A 20195-nucleotide genomic window follows, 5' to 3' on the forward strand; every position below is an offset into this window, starting at 1 on the left:
AAAAAACGGGGGACAAGCCTCCAGGGAGGATCCCATCGCATTCCATCCCTTCCGAGCTTGTTCGGGTTGTGAAACTTCTAACATTAAACCTGTTAGGAGCCAGACCAGAACAGCCTCTCTCTTTGTCTCCGAGCTAACGTGAGCCGATACCATCGCCTCCTGCCGTGTTCCCTCTGCAAAGAAGCCAGCTAGCCAGCCCAGCCAGCAGCACCTTTCCTGATGTCGAAGTCGCTTCAGCAATGCACAGAAGAACGCAGTTGGACTCTCTCAGACCTGGGGCACGCCAGAGCTCGTTCCTCGAGCACAAGTACTGCGTTAGTGTTGGTCCTGGAATGCTTTCTTTGAGAGAGATGGATGGTTTCTCAAATTATTTAAGAACTCTATAGGGTAGAGCAGACCAAAGTAAAACTTTGCATGTTTAACAGAAAACATCTACAAGTGCTGTAATAACAGAAGAGAATATGAGAAGTAAAACAAATGCCCATGGTGCTAGAGAGTTAACCTGCTGTTACACTGATTCTGAGTAGAGGTGAGGAATTAGCAAGAATTGCAGTTTTTCAGGATTGAATGGGAGCTGCCAGTCACAGCTCCCTCTCTGAATTCTTTTATTATCAATCTTTTATTATCTTTTATTATCAATGCTTAAAAAGACACTTTTAAACCAAAATATAGCTTCTAGAGTTACAACAGCAGCCAAAAGATCCCTTCCTCTGGGCAAGACAATAATAAAAAGCAGCCATTAATTATGCACATCAGTGTGAGGTAAGACTGCCTAAAGCATATGGAGTCCACTACACTTTCAGTTTCAGATAGGGTAGCGATGACCATTTGGATGGGATTCTCATTTAGAGTTAAGGCACTTAAAACAACCAGGTCTCAAATCATGGGCTGTGTCTCACGTATCAAAACTTAGGAGTTCCTGCTTCAAAAAAATTAAACTAAAACATGTAAAAGATTAAAAGAATACAAACACCCATAAAAATACCAGTTTTAGGACTAATGCAATATCTTTTGTTGTTCATAATCTTTTGAGTTATAACTCTTTACTTATTATGCTTCATTCACTCCATAATCATTCAACACCATCTAGCTTGCTCCTACATTCAGTGAGGTATTTTCCTATCAATGGAGCTTATTCACTCACGCCAGTCTTCTAAACAATTTCCTTTCACCTTTTCTTTATGAACTGAACAGTAGGATACTAAAATAAATAGATAAATAGGTCGTTTATTTAGCCGTTTGCTCCTCAGCAATCAAAATATGGTTGTTAAGGGGAGATTTTACTGAGCAGCTTTCTGGACCAGTTCAAGAAGGAAAGACATGTCAAAAAGAAGATTGTAGCAGAAAATCTGCATAAAAGGTGTTGGGAATAGACCAAATAAGAAAGTGAAGTGGAAAAAGAAAGGTAAATAATATCAGAATTAAGCCCTGTGTTTTAAGAGGTCTGAATTTAACATTGCAGCATGTAGCTGATTGCAAGATGAAAGGCAGCAGGAAGGTAGCAGCACCTGTCTGCTAACTTTGGGAACTGCCACTGTTAAATTTGATTTCAGTCATTTAATAGGTATCAGTAAGAATCAGAGATACTGATATATTGCAGGATTGGGGAATAAAATGGTATTTATTGGCAAGTGAAAACATTTAAATGGGTCAGTTTTCCAATTCTGGATTCAAGTCACAGTAAACATACTTGCAAAGTATCTCATTTTCCATATTCCTTCACCTCTTCACCTCTTCATCTCTCATGTCACCTGACATAAGATTAGTGAACTTCAGATTTTCACAGAGGAGTCACACCTGTATCACGTGAATTTTGTTAAAATGCACGGATAAGTATTGGAGGGAGAGACTTTCTACAGACAGAATTATATAAAATTACAGACTGCAGATTTGACAAGACACTGAGTATGTTCTGCAGAATTTCCCCACTTGCATGTGCAATTTTAGGCAGTTAAATGTATTGGGTTTGCATGGTCAAGCTTTGGTAGCAGGGCAGGACTACAGAGGTGGCTTCTTTGAAAAGCTGCTGGAAGCTTCCTCTGTGTCCTTTAGAGCCAATGCCAAGACGGCGCAAAGAGGGATTCGCTACTGGCCCATATTGGCTCGGCCAATATCTCTATGATAACATATTTAAGAAGAACTGAAACAAAGGTACTGGGCAGTTGTAATTGTGGCCAAAGAGGAGCAGGATGAGAATATGTGAGAGGAACAATCCTGCAGACACCAAGGTCAGTGCAGAAGGAGGGACAGGAGGTGCTCCAGGTGCTGGCACTGAGATTCCCCTGCAGCCTGTAGTGAAGACTGTGGTGAAGCAGCTGTGCCCGTGAAGGAGCCCCACACTGGTGCAGGTGGATGCCTGAGAGGAGGCTGTGACCCCATGGGAGGTCTGTGCTGGAGCAGAGCCCTGGCAGGGACTGGCAGACCCATGGAGAGAGGAGCCCATGCTGGAGCAGGTTTCCTGGAAGGACTTGTAACCTTGTGAGGCACCCACACTGGAGCAGGCTGTCCTTGAAGGACTGCACCCCATGAACAGTGATCCACACCGGAGAAGTTTATGGAGAACTGTTTTCCATGGGATGGACTCACATTGGAGAAGTTCACGCAGAACTGTGGGAGGGACACCACACTGGAGCAGGGGAAGGACTCTTCTCCCTGAGCAGTGGCAGGAAAAATGTGTAATGAGCTGACCATAACCCCCATTCCCTGTCTCTTCGCATCACTGGGGGGAGGAGGTAGAGCTGGGAAGGAGGGAAGGGTGGGGGAAGGTGTTTTTAAGGTCTGTTTTTACTTCTCTTTATCTTGCTCTGATTTTTTTAGTAGTAAATTGAATTAATATCTCTAATTGAAGCCCATTCTGCCTGTGACGGAATTTGATGAGTAATCTCTATCCCTATCTCAAATCTCAAACCCTTTGTTATATTTTCCTTCCCCTGTCCAGCCACAGAGGGGAGTGAGAGAGGGGCTTGGTAGGTGCCTTGCATCCAGACAGGGTCAACTTACTCCACTAACGTACACCAATGTTGAGGGCAGGAGGAAATTTGGCCATTTTAGTAATAAAATTATATAGATATTTTTAGAAATGTATAATAGAGTATAAAATGTAAAAAAATAGAGTAGAATCAATGTTTTCTTAATTTGCTGTCCACAAAATAATTTTTTTCTGAAGATAGCATATTAGAAGTCTCTAGAGAAAATGGAAAATGCAAACCTAATGGATAAAACAGACAATTAAAGTGTTGTTATACTGTATGGTACATCTAAGCAATCATCAATACTTACAAATTAAAACTCAGCATTTCAGTACAACACAGAGACACACAAAGTTAAGCATATCAGCAATGTGCAGTTCGTACTGGTGCGACAAGGGAAAATCCCAGCACTTGCATGACTACTGTAAGTCATATAAAAAGCTGCCAATATTCAGCTAATCAACCACTCCAAGCATACGTGTAGTCAGAAGAATTCTTCATTAAAACAAAAGATGCCAGTGAACACATGTACACAAAAGGGCTTTTTACTCCAAATACAAGTGATAAAATTGTCCAAAGCAACATAAAGATTTGGTACTTTCACAGAAAATTATTGTTACACATAGGGCCAAGATTTGCAACACTGTCAAGATGCTGGAAATGCCAGGAAACTCTGACTACTGGATTTCAAATTCTAATTATAGAATTTCTGAATTTCTGAGGTCTGCATGCCTCATACAGCATCCGTAGCACACATCCACATCTCAATCTAGAAACACACTTGTATATGTTACAGGGAACAGAATTCCACTTAACTTCTATTTAAAGTACTCAGAGGCTACATAGGGGTTATTACAAATCAAATTAAATTTGATCATTTGAGGGGGTGTAACTGAACTGGCCCTGAACAAGCTCACCTCCCTACACAGCACAGTAAAGGGCCATTCACAGGCATTTGCTGGTGTCCAAGAAGCAGGACAGCATTGCTAGTTAAAAAAGTAAAGGCAGAACCAGTTAACACAATGCAAATTCTGCTAGACTATTTTGGTGTCTGAAGCTCCTGTTGTCATTGTATGGGTACAGTAAGGTCTTAATTACCCTTTTCCAGCTTACTTGAACTTTATACCTGCCCACTACTATAAATTTCATCTAAAGGTCTTATAATCTCATTTACTTTTAAAGTGTGGCTTCTTCAGAGGGAAGACTACTGTAGCACATTTCGTTAGGCTAAAAAAAAAGTAAACTGACATACAACAGCCACAAAAAGGACCCTTCACTTCAGCATTCTGTAGCTCACTGAGGTATTGCCCGCAAAAATCAGAGAATCATAGAATCATCAAGGTTGGAAGAGGCCTTCAAGATCATCCAGTCCAAACATCCACCCAGCATTACCACAGCAACCCCTTAACCACTAAACCACATCACCCAGCAACAGCTCCAGACTTCTCTTGAACACCTCCAGGGATGGTGACTCCACCAGCTCCCTGGGAAACCTATTCCAATGCCTGACCACCCTATCAGTAAAAAATATTTCCTAATATCTAATCTGAATCTCCCCTGTCTCATCTTAAGGCCATTTCCTCTGGTCCTCTCACTGCAGGCACAGTAGAGGAGACCGGCCCCCAGCTCACTGCACCCTCCTTTTAGGGAGCTGTAGAGAGCAATGAGATCCTCCCTGAGCCTCCTCTTCTCCAGGCTAAACAAACCCAGATTTCTCAGCCATTCCTCATAAGATGTTTTCTAGTCCTTCTCCAAGCCTTGTTGCCCTTCTCTGGACACTCTCCAGCACCCCAAAATCCTTTTTAAAGTGAGGGGCCAGAACTGAACACAGGATTGGAGGTGTAGCCTCACCGGTGCTGAGTACAGAGGGACAATCACTGCCCTGGTCTTACTGGCCACACTATTCTTGATACACCTGGACATACTGATTCGTGTTCAGCCAGCTGTCAGCCAGCACCCCCAAGTCCCCTTCTGCCAAATAGCTCTTGAGCCACTCCTCCCCCAGCCTGTAGCACTGTGTGGTTGTGACCCAAGTGCAGGACCCTGCACTTTGCCTTGTGAAATCTCACAAAGCTGTTCCTCAGCCCATTTATCAAGCCTGTCAGGGGCTCTCTGTAGCAATTCCCTACCCTCAAGCAGAGCAACACACCCACTTAACTTGGCAACATCTGAAAATTTACTGAGGGTTCACTCAATCCCCACATCCAAGTCATCAGTAGATGTTGTTCCTAATAGACTTTTTCTATAAATACTCGAAAATTCGGGTGTCATTCTTAGATGGGCTATTAAGTATACTTATATGGCTTCAACAGAGAGAGATGGCCAGTTATAGTAGCTAGATTCCTGCCCCACCATAGTTTATCACTTTTGATGTTACCGGAAACCATGCAAGTTTGTTCTCAGTGATTGTACAGCAACCGAATATTCAAAATGGCCCAATTTCTGCATCAGCTTTGTCAGTTACATAGCTAACAGAGCCTATATTTGTATAGCTCTCTGTCTTCAAATGGCTTATGTAGCATCTTCTCACACTGAATTAAACACTACCCTAAAAGTCTAATCCTTATTTATGATAAGATCCTTTTCACCTCTGTTCATAAAGTATGTACTTATTTATATGTCCCTCTACTCCTTGTCAAAGTATAGAGGAGAATTAGCACAAATGAAAATCTATTCCTAAATACACAAAGAGATGAAGTGACTGGGTAATGTATTGAAATCATTTCCTCAACACTGAAGAAGATATGCACATATATCCCCTTCTCCTTGGGTGTCTATTGGTACATGCACATGAACATTTATTTGAATGCTGTTCTTCTTTCAAGGGCTTCCTCTACACAGTTATCATCTAGATCACAAATAATATCTGAAGGGGACCACTAGCATGGTTTGTCCTCATGGGCCAATATAAGTAAGGACAGTAGTAGAAAATCAGTATCATCATTAGGTCGAGGCCACTTGGTAGTGCAGAGCCAGAAAGTGTGTCTTGCCCATCTTTATACAGAATAACTGGAGAGGTAGAAATCTCTGCTTAAGTGAAAATCCCGAGCCTTTGTGACGAAGTAAGCTACTATATAGTACATATTTCTACTGCCAGAGTTCTTCTGTCAGTACATTTAAACCATGAAGTCCTTTTGCTGCTGATTTGGCTATTATGAGAAGAAAATGACCTGTAAAGACGTTTTGAGTAGCTAAGCATTTTGCATGAAGCATATGGCAATAAAAGACATAAAGAAAAGTGGTAAGAATGAAGTTTACTTCAGTACAGTCAGTACAAGCAGGTTTATTTTCCGTATCACAGCAAGGAATTCATAATCTTTTAAACTAAAGCTAAATAAGTCTCTCAAGATAAACATTCACAGCATTTGGGATTTGCAGAATCAGATAGAAAATGTTGAAAAAAAAATTAAAATTACAAAGGCAAATAGCACAAAACTTCTTAACCTCCCATCAGTGCTGTCAAGCAGGAAGCATACATGTGAAGGAAAGTATTATAAGTGTAGGTCTTGTTTCCAGGAGCTGTGATGAGAGCAGAGGTCAGACAGTCAGTCCAGAATCCTGTTTGCCATGCTGTTGCAGAGAAGGACCTACTAAGTGGCACAAGGACTACAGTTCTCCCAGGCATCTCCTAGAGAGGGACACTTCTAGAGCAGTGCTTCTCAGGTGCATGATCCTGTATATATTCATTATGTATCTGTGCTCCTCTGCTGTTCTTCAAAGGATCTGAGTCCCCAGGCAGAGACAGCTCCTGCTGGATTTCATGTAAGGACTGCTTGAGATTTCAATCCTGTGCTCAGGGGAAGCACTCAAGGGAAGCATACAAGGTGGCCAGAATGCTTCCTCCTCCAGGTAGTGCTGTCAAACCAAACTGGTAGTAAGCTTCATACATCATGAGCAATGCCATTCTCAGAGGGCCACATAAAATGCCAAGGAAAGTCTTTCCCTGAGGTCCAATGTGTTTTGATTTAACCTTTCAGTCTCCTCAGCAAGACACAGGAACACATTGGTCAAGGAACAGTGACAACTCTTCCTATTTTGCACGAGGGAATTAGTTCCTGTTACTGAATGAAAAAGGTAATTGAGGAATTAAGAGACTTTCTCCCACTGATATTGTTTGAAAATTGAATGAACCTTTTGTTTTCTAGGTTTATTGAGCTTTATATTTTAATCATATCATTGTAGCTGCTACCTTACACTCAACATCACTCCTGGAGGACAGAGAAACACATATGGTTTAAAAGAGTTAGAGATTTGTATTGCTACTTTTATTTGTTATTTGCTTTCATGAACATCACTGCAGCTAAAGGTCTGCCAGCATGTCCATTAAAAAAACTAAACTTTCAGCAATTTATATCTCAACTGTAAAAATTCACTCCAGGCTGCACCTGGGCAAACAAATCCTTAATTGAGGAGTAAATCAGGATTCTTTTTTTCTTTTTTGGTTGGTTGGTTATTTTTTGTTTTATTTATTTCATGCATTTAAAAGGATTTTTGGTTATTTGAAACTTAAGTCAATACAACTCTAGAAATAAAGAGATAAGCAATTTAAGCTGCATTAAAAAGCTTGCTTTCCAAATAATGTTTAGCAAACAAGCTATAGTAAACTGCAACAAATATACCTTGGCATTTTAAAAAGAACAAAAAAATCCAGGATAATTATTAATTTTTAAATATTTAAACATCAAAGTTCTATGAGCACATTTGTGCATTAAGGTGCACAACTGAACAACTGGCTAATTAGCTGCTCATAAAGCACGACTATAGGACATTAATCAATGTAATGCTTTATGCAACTTCCAAATTTCTTCATCCCATCTTCTGCCTTGCTTAGATATAGCACACAAATTCCAGATAGACATCTCTTCCTGTACAGAAGAAGATGCAGGTTTGTAGTTGCACAGGGAATTACCCCCCAGAGTTTTCAAAAGGATAAAGTTACCTCATATAATTTGCAGTTGCTATATGTCACATATGTAGTAGCTGCAGGCAGAACTCCCAGCTACCTACAGCCATTGTATGGCTGCACCCAAAGCAATTCAGCTTTTCCATTAAATGTATTTTGCAGAACATAGGCAAACTGACAGTAAGATAAACATGACCCTAAGGACTGGTTTAGTCCAGACAGATATGGGATCCAGGAAAAGTGATACAAAGCTAGAGAAGACCAGAAAAGTGTTTAAAAATCCCTCAGGCAAAGAAGAGAAATTCGTGAGCAGAAATGGCAGAAGTCTCAGAGCAATAGTGGGGTAATTAAGAGGAAAAATGTCTTATGCTTTGTCATCTTTACTCATACTACAACAAAAAAGAAGTACAGAGAGGTAATATAAACAGCTGTGGAAAGTTGCTTTACACTTCTACATAGGTTCTTATCACAAGATAAGGAAAAGGTTTTCTCTTAAACCGAGGCCAAAGATGGTGAGCAGATATGGGTATGCTGATGTATGAGCAACCCCCTCTTAAAAGTTGTCTACCACAAGCCTGAGCCAGCAACTATCTTCAAGGTAATTAATCAAAGTAGGTAAAAATGGCAACTGCTGAAGTAGAAGCATTCAGATTTACAAGCAGCAGTTGTGTAAGAGGACCTTAGTGAACAACAGTTAAGAGAGCTCAGTGAGTTCTCTACACTGAGCTGATGGATTTGCAACACATGGTGTTTCACACACAGCCTAGGTTATATGAAATAATTCCCCAAACAGCAGAGCTGAGCACAGGCAGTCATGAAATTAAATGAGCATGGGAGACATATAGCCTTAGCTTTTGTAACTGAAGTCACTCATGGTATGAATCGACACATACAGGTAACCAGGGCAACCACCAAGCTACAGCTGAAATGCAAAGGGGAGATTTATTTCACTACGTTGCTAACAATGCCAGGCAGCAGAGACACACAGGGACACAGGCTCTGTTAGGGTTAGTTCATCCTAGTGCCCTGCAATGGGGGTGGGTTGGGGGTGGGCTCTGCTGCCTGCCCTGATATATCAGAGGGCTTCATGGGAAGCTATTCAAATATTCCCTCCTCTCCAGACCTTCCAGTTTTAACCCTTTCCTCCCAACACTCATACATACATACAAACACATACACATGTCCTATATGCATGTAATGTCCATTCTCTCCCTTCCTTCTTTCTTCCTCCTTTTCTTCTCATTCTTTCTCTTTCCTTCCTTCCTCTTTTCTCATTTGAAATACCTTCACTTCCCTGGAACAGTTTAATTCCTGAAAGAGTACTTTTTTGCTTTTATTCCTGGAAGAATAAAAGTCATTAATTTTTTCAGCTTTTGGTCTTATTCGTACACATTGTATCACTTAATAAGGAAAGAAGGTATTCAACACAGTCTGAAGAATTAAAAAGAAAGCAGCCCTTGAATTAACAAAGGGTATCTGCTGGTAAAGAAATATTCTCAGTTTGCTAGTGGTGGTTAATCCTGCTTTACATCTTCAGTACAAGAACATCCTTTTTAACATTGTGCTAAAATACTGTGGTTTCTTTGCATTTAATTTACTGAATGCAGAATACTTCTTTGGCTCATTCTTCAGCAACAGTCTTCTGTAAATTCTATCATGTGAACTCAGATCCTGATCTTATTTTCTTCACATTTTGTTTTCACTTTGTAGTGAACTGCAAGCCAGGATAATGCAATACAGTGTCTAAAATTTCAGTTTTCAACAGCCGTATAGGCATGTATTGCTTAACTTGGATTTACCTCAAGCCCTTGATACTGCAGTCCAATCTGAAAATGTGTGCAGACAGTAGACATCGGAAAATACGTCCTTGTGTAAACACAATATAGCTGAACCTGTTTGTCAGGATGCAAAGGTGTATGAAAGGACACTGCACTTGGTGCCCCAAAGGGAAAATATGATGCACTGTACAAGGCAGAGTATTAATCATAGCTGATATTTCTGGACAATAAAGTAGAGTAATCCTTGTGAACAATCTTTCTTCAAGGATAAAAATGGAAAATAAGGAACTGGCAGTATTATATGAAATGACATAGCCTGACACAGGACAAAGCTAGAAGCACCTCAGAAATTTCATTTGGAAAACAGCCTAATAATTGCTATATGGTTTATTGTGGCTAGGGTAATTTTTCATCCTGTTGCATCATGGTTATTATTTTGCTTGCACCACAGACACCTGGGCACCTTTCAAAGTTAGCAAACCTGTAGTAAGTGAAAGTTCTTGTCCATTTAGACTTGCAGAGTTCACAAGGTTAGACCATTTCTTCCACAGAAGGAAAAATATTTTTATAATTTCAAAATGCCCAGGAACTGGATGTGCAGACAGTGATATTGTTACCCAGTCCTACAAGACACTTCAGCTGTTATATGTCTGATATGTACCAGTATCATGTGATGAAACACAAATCACATGGTGAGACACAGCAGGTTCAGTTTTAAAGAAATATTTCTTTTCACAATGGGTGTACTGAACCAACCTGGGGCCAGCATATAATTTTAGGGCAGAAACATTGGGCACACAATGGAGGGATTTACTCAAGTTCTGACTATGCAGTGGCAGGAGCACTGGAAACATTCTCTGACCTGGCACAGAAGCAAGTTCTTTTGATTATTAACTGTGCTTTGTAAGCATGGAACATTTCTAAAAGCAGAAAGCTGTATGTTAAAATGAAGAGGAATGAGAACCTTATATATCTGGGTTGAAAACAGTGAAGACAAAGAAATACAAAAAAAATGTTAAACTTCAGCTACACAAAAACCACTGAAAATTCTGCCCTCTGAAAACCAAAATCAATACTTTAACATTCCCCATGTAAAAGACTGCCAAGTTTTTAGAACAGAAATCCTGAAATTTAACTCATCCAGGGCAGAAATTCACCCAGTGGTGGCCACAATTCACCAGGGTCAAAGAAATGATCCTGGTTTCCATCATTTTGATGGGAGGCATCCAAGATCACCTATAACAGTTCCAATACATTATAACTAATGCACACTTTCAGGTTCAAGATAAAAAACATTGGGTTTTCCTTTGTGATGTTTCCTTGGTGAGTGAGTAAATATTAAGCATGTCAGGAAATGTTTTTAATCTGGAGCACTGGGTACCATGTCGTGACTTTGCAGCCCTTCCTGCTTCTGCTGACCATCCAAGGAGGTCTGGGCAGCACTCAGCTTCCCTCCTGCCTTCTCTGCCATCATCATCCTCTCAGTTTTCTCCATCTTCATCCCCTCCCCCACTGCCCTTTTGCACCACCATCTCTCCACAGAGGTTCCCTGCATAGCAGTAGAGGGCACAGCACTGCCCAAATGGCAGAAAAGGCTCCCAGAGGAAGGCAGAGTCATGTTGAACACACAGGTTGCCACTGCCCAGATTCTGGTTGCTCTTTGTGTGCCCCTGGATCTGACCAGGCCTACGGAGGAGTGTGCCCAGATCCTTTGTGCGAGATGCTCTGTTCTCTGACACATCATCAGCCATCATCTTCCAGCTAGCCTCGTCATTGGCCTCATTCCTCTTTGGTCAAACAGACACAAATTGCATGTATGTTTTAAAACAGGTAGGTAGGGCATGTTTTCCTCAAGTGTTTACCAGCAACCCATGACAAAGAAAGCAGCAACAGGCCACCTTCAAGCTGTTTCCCTTTCCATGAGGTGGTGCAATCCATGCTGAGGATATAGCACATCACATCTGGAGTTTCAGATGGAACCTGAGCCCTTGAAAAAGAACAATGCTCAGCCACAGCCATTTACGGAGTGAAGAGCTCCTCTCCTGCTGTGTCATTTCATGCCCCCAAATTTAGTGTCCTGCAGCTCCATGTTCCAAGGGGTAGATAAACTCAGGCTGCTGCCAGTGCTATTACTTACCCAACAAATCAACAGCAACTGTCAAGTGGCACCTTTCAAGCATTTCACAAATGTCATTTATTTTAAAATATTTGTTTGGGTTTAAATTTTTTATATAAAATACAAAATTAATGTGGCAAACAGTGAAAGTTAGAAATATTTTATGAACACATTTACCAAAATAAAAAGAGCTCCTCACATTGCTGCCTAATGATGGAGCTTTTTACGAATGCTCCTATAACACTTTTCTTTGTTGTCTCATCCATAGCTTAGCATAGGAGGATTTAATTTTTGGTGTCACCATGAAATGCAGTGTGGAGCATATGAAATGTTAATGTAATGCATAAATGTGCAATTAAAAAAAAAAACAAGGTGATGTAAACAAGGGAGTATTGAATAGCTGAAATATTCCAGTTTGCAAGTGCCATTAGGCACAAAAATATTGGATTTTCTTACCCATTTATGTTTTGACATAATTCCCTTGTTTTTCTTTCTCTTACTCTCTGAACTAAAGTTTCCAGTCTGAACTGAGAGGAACCAAATGTCTCTGAAGTCAAACTTAATATTGCAGTGATTAATATAGAGAGCACTGGCCTTTCTACAGATGTGTACCAGTCAAACTCCGATGCCATTAGTGAAGCTACACCACTAAACATCAGCTGAAGCTTAACTTACTTGGGCAGGAAATACCAATTAGGGACACTCTATAAGGACCACAAGAACTATTAATTTTTTTTTCCTTTCAGTGTATGAAATTAAGAGCTTATTTTGAGATTCAATACTGTCTCTGCATCTTTTCCACAATGGTCTTTGCTCCTGGATTTGTATGACTGACATAACCCTAGCATTGACTAACTCATATGTTTCACCTTGTCTTGATTCAGAATCTCAGCCTGACAGAGTCCAAGAAGCATTGGACGGTGCTCTCAGGCACCTGGTGTGAATCTTGGGGTTATCCTGTGCAAGGCTAGGAGGTGAACTTGATAATCCTTGTGGGTCCCTTCCAACTCAGCATATTCTGTGATTCTATGATGATATGATGTATGACAGTATATAAATGACAGTGTAACCTCTGTAGGCAGACAGAGGCAAACCTGGTGAAATCGAATCTTTGTTGCTTGCACTGACAGTCATTACAATGTCCCATAGGCAACCAGTTTGCTCACTCAATAAAGGACTGAGCAATGAGATGCCATACATAGGCTGCTCTTGTGGCTTAACGGCAGCAGACAACTAAGCACTACGCAGCTACACTTTCCCTCCATGTGATGGGGAAACATACAGAAGGATAAAAGTGCAAATGCTCATGAGTTGAGATAAAGACAGACTAATAATTTTTTTTAAGGGGGAGGGGCGGGGGGGGGCCAGGGAGGATGGTAGGGGAAAGAGAGGGAAACAAAACAAAACCAAGAGAAACAAAGAAACAAATGATGCAAGAGAAAATAATTGCTCACCACTTGCGGAGGGCTATGAGCCCTAGGACAGGAGCCCTCTGCACTCCCTTGGAGGAGAGACACCTCAGGCCCAAAAGACTCACCCCAGAGATAAGCAACCTTCCTCAGGGTCATGGTGGCCAAATGAGCCACTCCTAACATGCCTTGCTTCTTTATGGTAATAGCTTGTACCCTGTTGGCTAATTGGTTTGTACCCCACCCCTGCCTTCCCCATATAACCTCTGTCCCAAGCCCTGGTGAGAAGGAATTCTTGTCTGTGGCCTACCCTTCACAGGAGCTGCTGGACAATAAAAGCTGCCTCTGCGGAACTGCTACACAGGGCTCCTATCTCTCCATCTGCGAGTTCTGCTGGGGTGATCTCACAAAGAGCTGAATCACAGGAGCTCATATCACTTGTAGCAGAGAAGTTGCTACACTTACTGAAATCACCTGTTGCTCAGGAAAGTTGCTAGAGCCTGTGGAAAAGCCTTTCCCTGGTGGGATGCTTTCTCTAGAGAGGTCGCAACACACCAGGTTGTCCACCACTGGATCCTGAAAGTGATAGGCACCTGCTGACCTGTGTCCACCCTGCCCCTGACAATCAGCAGTCCCCACCATGCTCCACCTCTCAGCTTTCTCTGCTGAGCATAGCATCACATGGTATATGGAATGTCTCAGCTAGGGTTAGCTGTCCCATCTCCAACTCTTCCAAACAACTGCCCTCTTGCTGTCAGTATGAGGAGCAGAAGAGGCATTCATGCTGTGTAAACACCACTCGGCAATAATGAAAACATTCCCAAGTTATCAACACTGATTCCAGCACAAATCCAAAACACAGTTCCACATTAATTATTGTGAAGAAATTTAAGACTGTCCCAGCCAAAACTATTACAAATGTGAAAAGTCAGAGTATCAGCACCCATTCATATCTCTTTCTGGTCTTGTATTTGAACACAAGAGAAATCCAAACTAGGAAACAAGATTCTTGGATAATTTCGTGTTCTCTTTAATCTAAATATATTGTATAATTGTCCTAGATTTATCTGTTCTAAACATCTGATTTGGGGCATAAATTGTAATGTTATGTTTTGTAACAAGAAGTGACATAAAATGGTCTCTGGAGAAAAGAAGTTTAAAACTCAAGAATTTTTGTTATCTTGTATATTAGTAGTTGAGTGTTTAAGTATTCAACAGTGCATAACACATATAATTTGAAACAATAACCGATCTACATAAGCTGTTTTAATAGGCAGGTGGTAGTAATAATTCATTTCTCTTTGAAAGACAGTGAATATGTCACAGTCATCATAATTAAGAGAGTATAAAGACATGAAACCTTTTGATCTCCTTCTCTGTTACCCATTCATTTCAAAAAAGTCATAAATATAATGTAAAAATATTCTCTTTGTATCACAAATGTGAGATGTGTTCATATCTGGATTCTATTCCAGAGTGCTTAAATTGTGACTTCAACTTTGAATAAATTAAAACTATTGTCTTAAATGTAAATGTCTAGCTAATTTTTAATGAGACCTGGACCAACGCATTTGAAGCTAGAAATTAAGCCATAAGGTCACCATCTTTTTCATGTCTGCATATCAACATTAAATTGACCTTCTCAAATTCTCTAGTATTTTAGAGCCAAAAAAATTTGGAATATTGCAGCCAAATCCACATCAAGGCTTCACACAGTTCACATGAAGTAACTCCCACAAATACAAAGCTCCCAATTATCAGCAAAATTGGATCTGTCTTATCTGAGGTACTCTGAGCCAGGAACTTTGTATTCAGACAGCAGTGGGTGGGCCAAGGGATGAGAAGAGGTTATCAGCACCCACAGAGATGGGCCTGCTGGGATTATCCTTGAAGAACCAGTTTCCCACTGCCAGACATGAAGCAGAAGGCAAGCAAGATTTGTGGCCACTAGCAAGAGCCCATTAAACCCAGCAATCTCCTGTCCAAGCCCCTTACTCACTTAACTTGAACTTAGTGTCTGTCTCATACCCCACCTTAATTTGCTCTTCAGACCCAGAAATTCCTCTCTCTGCTCTCTCATAGAAGCTTTTCCAGGTTTTATTTCATTCCCAAATACTAAATCCATGGCAAACTGATAATATTTTAATTATCTGTAATATTAGTAGCAGCAAGAGTAGCTATGTTAGAAGTATTAAATAGCTCAAGTTAGCATCACCTAATTCCAGAGCCTTGGCAGTAAAGTTGGAAACAGAAAACATCCCTGTTGGTCCTGTGAGAGTATTCACCTTTCAGCAGTGCAGTATGTAGCCTTATCAGACTTCAGAGAGCCCAGAGGGAAATGCTGATGCAACTTGGCTACTCCTCTGAAACTTGTTTTTGAAGCTCTTCCATTTCTTTTGCACGAAAACTCAATAGGTTTAGTTTTAAGCTCATGCCTTCTCTCGAGCTGTCTTTGACAATTCTGTCTGGAAACAGAATACTAAACTCAGTTCTCACTTGGGGTTACAAATCTCAGTGGAAGTCATTGTACAAGATCACTTTTTGTGCTATTTTTACTGTGTAACTTTAACCTTGCAACATGAGTTACACAGATGGAATTGATTTCAGTAGAATTGTCTTGGATGTTTATGAGAGCACACTTGATCCAGCAGTAGATTATGCAAGAGATGAGCAAACCAAAATCCTGTTAGCTTAAGAAGTCAGTTTGCACCTTACAAAACAAATCATAAAGTCAGTCCAGATTACAAACTGGATTCTAAAATTTATCAAGCATACTTTTTTTGTAACATTCTGCTGCAGAAGGAGCATTTTTTCACCATGTGGAAGCTATGCTTTATGTTGTAATGTTTTCTTCTAAATTTTGTACCTCCTAGAAGGACAAAACAGTCTTTTGAAGAAACTCTGAAGAAATATTTTTCAATTAGAATAGACAATGTATATGATGGAATGCTTATTTAATTATTTAATTATTTATAACAATCATTTATGTATAATAAATTTTGTTTAAATAAGTATTTTCAAGTCAGATCAGCTCTGGTCAGAGGAGTTTCTATTTTGACACTTTTATATGTAAACAGAGGAGAGGGCGAAGAAGAATTGCAAGATCTGTTTGAGAATATGGATGATTTTTACTTCTTTTGGCTCCTCTTCACCACTTTTACAAAACTCATTTTACATTGCTCTTCCTTCATTTGTGTTCTGCCTCCTACCATGACACTTGGTCTTTCTCTTTTTTTTTTTCCCTTGAGTTTATTCCCTTTTTTCTCTAATACAATAAAAGAATGCTAAAAAACATTTACGAATGTACTTCTGTGTTTCTTTGCCAAGGATTTAAACAGAAATCCTTTGGACTACAGGGATAGTCTCCATGACCATTTACCTCTTTCTTGTTCTCCTTTGTGTAATCATTCTCCATTTTCTGTTCCATTGCCCATCTCGAAAGTATGGATCTCACAAGAAAGAGGCTACCTGTAAAAGCGCCGTGGGTTATTGCACTCCTTCTCAAGCTATGTTTTCCCAAGGAATTTAAGTTTCCCATTTCAACAGAAAAGGTAAGTAACTGTATACAAAATACCTCCAACTCCTCTTCCATAACTTTATCACAGCACAGCAAATCAGCACTCAAGAAAGGTGCCATTAAATATTAGTGGTTGAGATATTTCTAACATATTGACTTTTCATTCAAAGCTGCTGCTTATTTAATGATTAGCAAACTCTTATCGAAAGACAGGCAGAATTCCACCAGAAACCTTCCCATTCTCCCATCAGTTCACATGACACCTATGGATCACACCACACTCTCAGAGACATGGCTTATCTCAGGGCTGACCCCAGGGCCTTCAGGCTCAGAGATGGAAGAGCTGAATGGGCATTTAGAGTGATCTGAATTTCACCCAGTCTCAGATCTGATAGCCCAGTATAGCAGATCACTGTCACACCAAGACACAAGGGGAGTTATCAACATGGACAAATTATACTTAGATGGTGGCTTACTTACAGAATGTGCCTTGACCTTTCATGCAATCTGCAGGTTAACTGTGCCACTGCTTTCTGAGTAGTAGCTGCAGGATTTTACAAGGAGTGAAGTAATGGCATGAAGGGATTTTTTGTTGCTAAATTTGTGGGATTAGTAAACTCCTTTCCATTGACAAATATTTACCAAAACCCAGAGAATCTCTAAATGCTTGCAGACAATTGATATGAACCAAGGCAGCATTTCTGCGCAACAGACAAGTCCAGAGAGTGCCTTATGGGGCATCCTACAGCACTCTCTCTAGTAGCATTTTAAATGACTCAAGCACCAAATAGGCCTATGCCACATCCTTTGGCAGGCAGTTTCACAAACCAGAAGACCTTGCACAGGAAAGGCAGCCTAAAACACTCCCTCCAAGGTAATCTTTCACCCTATCATACCCTTCCAGCCTTCTTGCAGCATTATGAAGAAGTTCTTCTCATACCCCACATAAGCAGGTGAAAATCTGATGGAAGGGGAGGTGCTGTCAGCTCCACACCATTTATAACCTTTTGGTTGTCAGATGACCTTTTGTAATTGTTAATGCACTGAAGCTAAACTATGAGTTGCAAGGTGAAAGAATAATCTTGCATTTTGTTCAGCTTTGGAAAGGATGTTTATAAACCAACAAGGGAGAAATGGCACAAGCCTTGGCATTTGTAGTTACAAATGGAAACACTCAATAAACAGACAGGGATGTTTAGCCCAGTAGGAAGAAGGGATTAAGCAGAATTAAGTCCTGAAGGGCTAGATCTTGCTTTGGGATTCCTAACCAGAAATAATAGAGAGACACTTACAGATATGAGAATAGTAACAAAGTCAAGAATGGTATGGAGAGAAATGAGAGGAATCTGAAAAGCAACCAACTAACGCTGCCTACATATATCCCACACAAGCACTGGACATCTGCAGGAGATACATATGTAAATGGTTAGAGCCCTGGAATAGTTAGCGAGTTCTCCGTCTCACTGCAGTATACAGAATAGATAAATAAATAGTGGGCATATGTGATATATATTTAGATTGTGCATTAGAATTTAAAATCTCTCTCTAACTGAATGCATTAGCCTGTATTTTCTGTTTATGCCTCTGGGATGCCATGGAAACACAGCACTGAATTGTAATGGGTCTCTCCTGGCAATAAATAAACAAAGTCTTTGTCTGTTCATGTTTCAATTTCTTTCTTTTTATTCATGTAATTTACAGTTTCAGAAGGAAAACAGACTTACCCCCACCCATTGTCTTTGATTGCAAAGCATGCTTAAAATAAATGCAAAATGCACCTTCTAGTGGCCACTGTGACTTCCTATACAGCTGTACTACCGTTGGCAAGCAGTGAACGCCACCTATTTGTGTCGAACTTCCTTCTGAGGAAAAATGTGGCCTTTATAATTGAACCTGGAGTCAGGGTTGCTTTACTAAATTGCAGCCTAACCTAAAGAGCACTTAATATACTCATTGAAATTGAAAGCTGTTCTTTTCCTTGCAACTCTAAGAGGCTACAGCCAGTCCCTTTTTCTATAGACGGTAACAATGTTCATTGCCTTTAAACTGCTCCTCCAAATCAATGACACACTATCACTTCCCATGCTCCAGAGCTTATTAAAGCAAACCAAAGCAATCATCCCCATCAGGCTAATGCACAGGAGCAAGGTGAAACTCTAAGCACCAAGTGATAGAAATACCGAGTATCACACAGCATCGGTTTGCCATCTGGCACCTGCTATCCCTGTCTGAAATGAATAAAGTCATCGAGAGGGGATGTTGTGCAGTAACATGAGTAATAGAAAGGCTGATAATTATCTGTGTGGAGAAGTGGGCAGATTTAATTAGACTACTCAAATCTGAAGAGTCAACTGAATCCAAAGGCAATAACCTCGTCTGTGGAGGGCAGCCATATGGTTACTCTCAAGCTTTCAGGTCAGACTGAAATTCAGCAGGGACCTTCACCACTAATTTAGAAATGCAGAGCCATGTGCTCGACTCCACATTTGTCAGGCAGTTCTTGGGCAAGAGCTACAGCAATACCAGGTATGCAGGTTTGGTACAATGCACGCTAGGTCTGAATAACAAGCTGACTTTCCTACCAACCCAGCAGGTCAGCCCTGGGAAGAGGAAGCAGGAAGAAAGGACAAGGGTACAAAATGCCCTTAGGGTGACACTCAAGTGTATGGGTCTCCAGTATAAAGGTGAAACTGGGATACTTTTTAGCAGCCTTGGGTCTCCAAAATGCACACAGGCTCCTGAACTGAGGCAGATCTCCTGGGTGGTACGACTGATTTTACTATAATTTCAAATCATATCATGAAACATTACTGTGCGGGGAACCAGATGGCGAAGAATCAGTCTTGGAAATTATGGGTGCAACATGTGAGTCTTAAAAAACCTTCCATCTTACCCTTCTCCCAACCTGAGTGTATGTACGTAAAATAAAACACATGGATTACTTTCTATTCCTGCTTTTAATTTTTCTGATTCTAGAAGCATGGGATCAGTTATTCATTTATATTCTGATTCTCCTTTTTCTAATCTGACCATCAGGCTAGGATAATAAATATTTTAAACTTAATAATACACTTAATGGTTTTCTGGTAGTCCCTGGACAATAAAACAAGAGTTGTCAGAACCCATATAGTACCGAAGAGAACAAGCAGACCATCCCACTATGTATTGCAGAGAGAGATCAACAAAGAATCTAGTCATGATAACTGGATGAGAAAAGTAAGTAAATAGGTGGACTTAGTTTGGTTTGTTTCTCTAGGATTTGCAAAATCTGTAAGGCTTTGATTGCACTTCTCTTTTGGACATGATTTTACACCAGAAGGCAGTAGGCTGGGTATTACAGCTGGTGGTGGGGTCCGAGGCTCTGACCCAGGAAGAGGTGACCGGTCCAGGGAGATGGTCCCGAAAGGAATCGCCTTCCCGAAGTCCGGTGTCTTCCTCTCAGCTGCTGGCAGAGGAGCCCTTGCAGAAGCTGTCAGCTCTTTAGTGATATCAGCTCGTGATTT

This window comes from Corvus brachyrhynchos, unplaced genomic scaffold (assembly GCF_000691975.1).
Source record: "Corvus brachyrhynchos isolate BGI_N302 unplaced genomic scaffold, ASM69197v1 scaffold399, whole genome shotgun sequence".
In the NCBI taxonomy this organism is placed as follows: Eukaryota; Metazoa; Chordata; class Aves; order Passeriformes; family Corvidae; genus Corvus; species Corvus brachyrhynchos.